At 35.0% G+C, this 8,803-nt stretch overlaps 2 protein-coding genes across 3 annotated transcripts in view; one reads left to right on the top strand and one right to left on the bottom strand.

The window, feature by feature from the left end:
* LOC106881470 (alpha-tocopherol transfer protein-like) overlaps positions 1-8,326 on the bottom strand; it is a 15,161-nt gene extending 6,835 nt beyond the window's left edge. The window contains exons 1-2 of one of the 2 annotated variants that reach the window (XM_014931863.3): positions 7,836-8,326; positions 1-108 (exon numbers count right to left, since the gene is read on the bottom strand). The exon at positions 1-108 is cut by the window's left edge and continues 190 nt beyond it. The gene's annotated coding sequence lies outside the window, so the exon portion shown is untranslated. Of the gene's footprint in view, positions 109-3,184; positions 3,476-7,835 lie in introns of those variants that run through there. The other variant, XM_052976442.2, reaches the window with a different exon arrangement.
* The window catches only part of LOC106881471 (ADP-ribosylation factor GTPase-activating protein 2), a 50,365-nt gene continuing 48,535 nt past the window's right edge, over positions 6,974-8,803 (top strand). Inside the window, exon 1 of the mRNA XM_089341590.1 lies at positions 6,974-7,711. The gene's annotated coding sequence lies outside the window, so the exon portion shown is untranslated. The remainder of the gene's footprint in view (positions 7,712-8,803) is intronic.

The raw sequence follows: 8,803 nt of genomic DNA, 5'->3' as shown, positions 1-8,803 counted from the left end.
TTTTTTCTTTTTTATCTTTTAAGGTTTTCCTCTTTGTTGTTTTTTTGTTTTTCTTTCCTTTTATTCTTTCTTCATGTGTATTAAACTCGTTTCTTTCATTTATATGAACTGGGAGTAGGAAGAAAGAAATAAAAATGTAAATGAAAAATATAGATAACAAATAAGTAAATAAGAAAATATATAAGTAGTTATAAACAACTCTTTAAAAACCCTTTTGATACCGACTGACATTAGATGGCCCCTAGTTCTATAATACAAACTTTTTATTTTCAAGTTATTTAAATTAAAACCTTCCATCAAAATATCGTAATTTTTGCTCCAAGCACCTGCTTAATAATATAATATAATATATATATATATATATATATATATATATATATATATATATATATATATATATATATATATAATATGTATATATACACACACAGACATGCAGGAGGTAAATAGATACCTTTAATTTTTAAAATTTCCGATCTAAGCATCTTAATATGCTTACAGTGGTGTAGAATTTACAATGTAATTATTCTTTTTCATTCCAGGTGCCATTCTATTAAACATTTGTGAAGTGTAACCATGCCACACACAAAAAAATTCAGCAGAACTGTCAGATTTTCAAAGAGGTTGTATTGTTGGGCAATCTGAGGCTGGTCTTGGCCAGCGAAAAATTGCCGAAAATCTTCAAATGCACAATGACAAAAGGCCAATGTGAGAGTCTCTACATAGTCACTCAACTTGCTAGAAATACCAACGGCAGTTAAAATTCCTTCATATCACAGCACATTGTATTCCAAAAGCAAACAGCCATAACATATACAAATGTACACATTTGAAATAGTGAATGAATAAAAGACAGGCTGGGCACGGTTTGAATGCCTTTGATCATGGACTGGTTAGAGTAAAATAGACCTGGGGCTAAACTACCACAACAGCATATTGAATGACACAGTGGAACTAATGATCTTTATATATTATGAGAACGGCTGAAGGAATGAGAGTGATTTGATGGAAGATTAGTTGAAATGGTGGGTGGTTCTGATAATCAACAACTATGTGTAAAGAGGCAGGCAGTGGGGGGGGGGGGGTAGAAAATGCAAAGAAAAAAAAAATAAGCAGCTGACAATCAGTGATGGGGGTGGCCCTGGTGGTGGGTGGAGGATAGATTGGCTTGGTTCTAGAATTTCATTGACCAGTCTGACAGGTTGAACTACTAGCAGAGACTGGACACATTGAGTGTGGATGGGAAGTGTGGAGTGTTGAAGAGGACAGGGGGGGGGGAGATGGACAGAAAAAATTAGAAGGAAAAGAAGAAAAAATGGAGAGAAGAGGAGATGAAGAACATGATGCTGATGATGATGATGATGATGCTGATGATGATGGTGGTGGTGGTGGTGGAAATGAAGAAACGGAGGATGAGAAGAAGGACAATGATGATAACAACAACATCATCATCATCATGGACACTAGTAACAAGAGTAAACAACAACAAAGACATTATCTTCTACAAGAGCCACATCAACAGAACTGAAGATACTTCAGCTGGCTAAGAATAGCTTCATTTTACATCACATGTCCTCATTTGAGGCTGGCATTTACGAGAGAGACACAGACAGACATGTGTCTCTCTTGGTAGCTATATATATATATATATATATATATATATATGCACGTGAGCGAATGTGTGTATGTGTGTGTGCATATGTGTGTGCATGCATGCGTGCATACAGTGCATGCATGTGTGTGTGAATGTGGTCTGAATGCATAACAGAATATACATGTTTATATATACATCATCATTATCATCACCAGGGGAAAGCACCACTGATGCCATATTTCTTGTAAGACAGCTGCAGGAGAAATACCTAGCCAAAGATAAACCTCTGTACCTGGCTTTCGTTGACATGGAGAAAGCCTTTGACAGGGTCCCCCGCTCCCTTATCTGGTGGTCAATGAGGAAACTAGGGATAGATGAATGGTTAGTGAGAGCTGTGCAAGCCATGTACAGGGACGCTGTCAGTAAGGTGAGGGTTGGCAATTATATATATACGCACACACAAAAAGCTTCTTTCAGTTTCCTTCTACAACTTTAATCTGCCCAAGGCTATAGTAGAAGACATTTGCCCAAAGTTTCATGGAGTGGTACTAAACCGAAAACCATGTAGTTGGGAAAACGAATACAGAAGTGTGCATACATGTGTATGTATACATGTGCATGTATATGTATGTGTGTGAGTGTATACAAATATATTTGTGAAGTTATTGTTAGTTTTTATTATTCAAGGCATGTGAAATATACCAGGAACTTATTTTCTAAAAACCAGAATAAATTCAGGTAACACTCAGAAAAACCTGCTTTAAAAACATGTTCAAAGGTAAACAGTAGCAAATTATTATTATTCCCTCCACCTTATTGCTTTCTGTTGTGTTTGTTTGTCCATGTACAAGATATCTCAAGAACTGTTTGATGGATTTGAATGAAACTTTCAGGGATGTTTGCTCTCATCACTGGTATAAACTGATTAGGTTTCGGGATTGATCCAGTACCAGACAAGGATTCTGGATTATTTTTCCGTTTTTTTTTACTTAATTTTTGAGAGTGGTCGGGTTCATTTTTAGTCTTCTCGTTTGTGAGAGCAGTCGAGTTTTTTCAGATATTCTCATTTTAAGAATCATCTCTGGACAATCGTTGAGAGGACGTTGGTGTTGCCTTGGCAGAGGTTTGTGCTCTCTGAGCGCTCTTATTATTATTATCATTATTAAAGCAGTGAGCTGGCAGCATTGTCAGCAAGCTTGGCAAAATGTTTAGAGGCATTTCGTTTGTCTTTACATTCTGAGTTCAACTTGGTTTCCATATTTTCAGAGTTGATGAAATGAATACCCATTGAATACTGGAATAGATATAATCGACTGTCCCCCCTCCCACAACATTTCAGGCCTCATGCTTATTGTAGGAAGGGTAGATGCATGTGTATCTATGTGTTTATATGTATGTATGCACATATATATATATACATGTGTGGGTGCGTATGTATTTATATACATATATGTATATGTTAATATACATATGAGCATATACTTGTCTATCAAGGTGTGTGTGTGTGTTAAAAGGAGAAACAATTGAGAAGTTTTCATTGTTTTAAGAGTTAAAGAACAATTAACTGAATTAAGATTTTTGTATACTAACCTGGAAGCAGTTTCACCAAGGAGAAAAACAAACAACTTTCGGTCTAACACAATAACAACAGCAACACCAATCTCTTGAGTTTGTCAAATGTCTGAACTTTGCAAATGATTTTAAAGCAGGAAGTAAACTCTGAAACACATCCTATCTTGTGCTTTCCACAACTTATATAAACAATACGTGTAATGTCACTCATCATTCTACACATTTTCTCATTCACGTGTTTTCACACACACAAATCTGTAATTTCTCTCTCTCTCTCTCTCTCTCTCCACCTTCTCTTTTTCTCAATCTGTTCAGCACAGATTGATTGCACACACAAATGGATGTATTCATGACACCCCCCTCTCTCTCTCTCTCTTACTGAATATCACATTCTCAATCATTCACTCACACCTATACACATAGTTTCATATATATATATATATATATATAAACACATACATTATTTCACATCAGGAATCTTGAAAACAAGTTCACATGTATATATATATATATATATATATATATATATATGTATACATGTCTCTTAAAGGATAGAGCTCAAAATCAATGCATTGAAGATACTTTATTGCAATGATGTGGTTTATTTATCCGGGATACCCTATTGAAATGTGCATAGGTTTGGCTTATTGTGGTTGTTTCTGTTATTATAATTGTTGCTGCAATAAAGTATCTTCAATGCATTGATTTTGAGCTCTATCCTTTAAGAGACATGTATACATATATATATACAAAAACTCACCTGTGAGCTTTTTGCTAAGACTGTTAACAGATACTATATATTTTGTAAAATTTGTTTTATAAAAGTATATATTTAATATATATATATATATATATATATATATATATATATATGAACTTGTTTTCAAGATTGTTGATGTGAAATAGTGCATGTGTTTACATGGCAAAAAATAAAACAAAAAAACTTACTATCCTGAAATACAATATATATATACATATACATACACACAAACACTGCACAGTTTAAGATGTGTGTAGACAATTCATTCAAGGTTAATGCAGAACTTTGATAAATTTAAGTTCCAGATAGTATTAACTAGGGCCATGTATATTTTAGTAGGAAAAGAGACTGATAGAAGAAGTACTAGACTCGGAAAAAAAAGAAAAAATTTGGTGTTGTTTGTTCAACTAAATCAGTGGTTCCCAACCTGCAGTCTGCAGACCCCTGGTAGTCCCCCAAATAATACTGGAGGTCCGAGAACTAAATTCAGAATTTCATATATATATGTATATATATATATATATATATATATATATATACATAAGAGCAAGCATATTAAAAGTCATTTAAGTAAAAGGGTTGGGACCCACTGAACTAAATATTTCAAGCAATGCCCCAGTATGGCCACAGTTGAATGACTGAAACAAGTAAAAGATAAATAAATGAATACTTAAATAAATTATACAACATGCAAGCACACAGGGAGGGAGGAGTCCACTATGTGGTCACTCGACCTCCTAAAAATAATAGCAAAATCCCCCATAAGCTTTACCCTGTCTTCTCTAAAAAATGCAAAATATTTTAAATGTGATCCTAGATATATAAAAAGCAAACAAATGAAAAGATTGGATGGTCAGAATTGGAATGCCTTTTAATAAGAGATATGGGTTTAAACAACAAATATAAATTATGGGATAAAAACTGGAGAAGGCAATACAATATGGATGAGGTGAAATGAAGCAAAGAAAATAAAGGAAATCAGAAGAAAAGAATGTTGACAAATATTTGTGAGTTTTTCTTCAATTTAACACCAAGATTTTCTGGGTCAATGCACAAGAAAAGACAGATTGGAATGTTTTCATGTCATTATCAATCAGGTGAGTGGATATGTGAGATAAGGCCATCTTTGAGAAGATAGTTATATAATCATAATAATAATAATCCTTTCTACTATAGGCACAAGGCCTGAAACTTTGTGGGAGGAGGGGCAGTCGATTAGATCGACCCCAGTATGCAACTGGTACTTAATTTATCGATCCTGAAAGGATGAAAGGTAAAGTCACTAAGCATTTTGCTAATAATTCTGCCAGTTCACAGAATTAAAAATAATTCTTTCTAATTTTGGAACAAGGCCAGCAATTCTGAATGGAAGAGGAAAGTCAATCACATTAACCCCCAGGCAAAGTTGATCATGGTAGCATTTGAACTCTGAACATAAAGATCCACTTAGTATTTTGTCTAAGGCACTAACAATTCGAACAACCTCACCCAGCTCCACATTACCAATAACAACAACAATATTATTGAAGCTGGCAGACTCATTGACCTGCTGAACAAAATGCTGAGTGGCATTTTATTTGTCATTATGTTCTGAGTTCAAATTCTGCCAAGGTCAACTTCACCAACAACTTCATCCAATCCTTTCTTGCTGGAATGACATCCAACTGAAATTCCTGCTTGCCTAGATTTTTAATGAAGCTATCAAATGAAAATTATCACATTCATACCACTGGTATCCAAGGGTTTACATATGCAATTATTATTTTTTTTTAAATACAAGATTCAGCTCAAAGTTGTCTGTAGTAGTAGTAGTAGTAGTAGTAGTAGTTGGAGATGCAGAAAAGGGTGGGGTCATTGTTGTTGTTGTTGTTGGTGGTGGTGGTAGTCATACTAGTTGTTATTGTGGTTTCAATTTGGGCACACAGCTACAAAAATTTTGGAAGAGGGTATACAAATTGATTGAGTCGAACCATGTATTTGAATCCTGTTACTCTACTGATTTCTAACCGGCCACTGCCATCAATAACTATACTAATTAATATTGATTTCAAATTTTGGCACAAGGTCAGCAATTTGGGAGAAAGAATAAGTCAATTACATTGACCCCCAGAGTTCAACTGGTCCTTATTTTATTGACCTCAAAAGGATGAAAGGCAAAGTAGGCTTTGGCAGTATTTGAACTCAGAAAGTAAAGACAATTCTGCCATCTTGCTTGATAATGATATTTAATATGATAATATGATAATTAATATTAATAATAATTACTAATTATCTGGAGAAATGATGTTTGCTATGACTAAATTCTCTCGTCAACAATGTCTGTAATATTCCAGCTGACAAAAATTAAAAACAAAAGCCCATAATCCTGCGCTCATCCAATTCCGTTAAACTCTGCAGCTGAAGGGGATGAGACAAAGTGTGCAGATTAACAGACCTCGCTATAATTATTTTGTAGTTGTTGTTTAGCCATAGGTCAGTCTTGATTGAGTAAAGCTATGATCTATGACCAAAACACACTCCAGCCATGACTATTCTAAATTCATTTTTTTCTTAGGTGTACTCGATCTAAGACTTGATTATCTGACATCTTTCCATCTCTTTTAAGACAGTAAGGAGCTCTATAAGTGAGATTTGGCTGTTATTTATAGCAATTTGAACAACCACGTTAAAACTTCCTAGTTGGTTCACAACAGGTTTTTCTTGCCTGGAGTGGAACAAATTTAATGCAAAGAGTGATGCGAGACTGTTTTCTATATTCATAAAAACAGTTGGGAATCGAGGCAAGCGTCTTTTGCTTAGATATGTATTTATATTAATAATAATAATAATAATATGACAACAAAATAATGAATGAGGCCTCAATATTATGTAAATAGAAGAGTTTATCTATAATATAATATGTGACAATTAGTCGGTTGCCACAATAAAACTCAGAGTATCATGCTAGCTGGTCTAACCTATGCTAGCATGGAAAGCGGACGTTAAACGATGATGATGATGATATATATATATATATATATATATATATATATATAAAGAGAGAGAGAGAGAGAGAGAGAGAGGCGGTTTTACAAATGGGAGATAGAACTCAATACACAGAGTAGAGTTTATATATATATTCCTTAGTATGGGTTTATATTACACATAGAGAGACAGACAGACACAGAGAGGCTATATAATCATGTCAGTGCTATTTTTCTGAGGCTCAGAAACAGGTTATGGGCGTTGCCCTCCCTTTTGTGATTGAGTTTTAATATCGGCATGACCGAAAATTAAAAGAAGGATTCCGTATGGGATAATGAAAGAAAAAGGAGAAGAGCGGAATTCCTACAAACACTTTAGAACCATTCTTTCGTTTGAAAGGCATCGAGTTAAAAACATTCCACCCGGTCTCTGCTTTCTTTCCAGATATTTAAAAGACAATAATTCTAACTGGGCATTAACGACAACACCAACAACACCTTTTTAGCCTCACCCGTATCTAAACCCTTAAAATACAGCAAGCTATGGCAGGTCATTAGTCGCCGTACTGGTTATTATTATTATTATTTTGGTTATATAAACAAAAATCTAATGCTCTTCTGCGAAACGGTTATACCGACAGCTTCAAACCGGATCGGGAACTCGATTCACAAAAATCTTGTCCCTAAATCTTGTCGTTGTGTTGCGATGCCGACTATTTTTGGTCCAAAATATAACAGTGCCGAGTCAGAGGAGTTAAAGACAAATTATTCGACGCCAGTGAATGACTGGTACTTATTTTATCGACTTTGCATGGGTGAAAGGTAAGATCAATTCTTGTGCAACTAATAATAATAATAATAATAATAATAATAATAATCTATATTTGCCACAAGGTCAACCAAGAAACAACGTTACGATACAACACAACGTAATTCTTTTACTCACGATTTTGTTCGGTTTTTTTTTTTCAAGGAGTTTTCTTTTGTTTGTTTCGAAGCGACCTATTCCTCCCTTTTGCTGTTCTTTGTGCAGTTGTTCGCTTCTTGTTTATATATGTATATAGCTAGTCCAAGTGTCGGTCTATCAATCCATCATTGCGATCCTGCTAACTGCTTCGTTTAGCAGTCGACGTCAACCGACATCTTTTGTTGGTGCAACGATACAAAAGAGCGGGAAAACAAAGGGCAATAACTCACAACCATTTTATGTGCTCGTTTCGAAACTTTCTGATTGTTGTTTCCTTGATTGGATTCTCGGTCCGAGAATCAGCAACATTCCAATCCTGACCCTCCTCAAAACCATCTTAGCAGCATTATAGTTCCCCGGGTAAATCAATGCACTTGACACGACAGTATTTGTTTATTAAAAACCGACTTCAGACAGACTTCAGAACTGGGCCCTGGACTAAGGTCGCCAAATCTGAACCATCAGAATCCAGTCCCACTTCAACTGACATTCACCTCGATCCTCGGTGAACCCGCCCCACACATTTTGATCTTATATATAGACCCGGGAGGCCCCTGGGCAGCTACCCACTGCATGACACTTGAGTTTTTGTATTTTTATGCACTTTATTTTTTTTTCTGTAACTAGGACTGCAATGTCTTCTGTGTCCTTCCTTTTTTTTAATAGGCAAGGTGTTATTTAGGTGAGATATCACAGCTATTTCCAGCTTAGAGTTATCCACGTTGGCCCGGATTCATTAAAATTTGCATTGCATATAGTAGGAGCAATGAAGATAGATTTACGTAGAACTCGTAAACGATGAAGACCATACGAATTAACTACCGTACATACTGAAGGTATATAAGTTTTTGAAGTAAATGGACATTGGCAGTAAACTTGATTGAAGTCCAACACTCGCTATAACAGGAAATATTGGTATTTCTAAAAAAAAAATTAAGGTTACACAA

The sequence above is a fragment of the Octopus bimaculoides genome, chromosome 25 (genome assembly GCF_046866305.1).
Source record: "Octopus bimaculoides isolate indiv1 chromosome 25, ASM4686630v1, whole genome shotgun sequence".
Classification (NCBI taxonomy): domain Eukaryota; kingdom Metazoa; phylum Mollusca; class Cephalopoda; order Octopoda; family Octopodidae; genus Octopus; species Octopus bimaculoides.
This window is presented reverse-complemented; position numbering and strand designations above follow the sequence as displayed.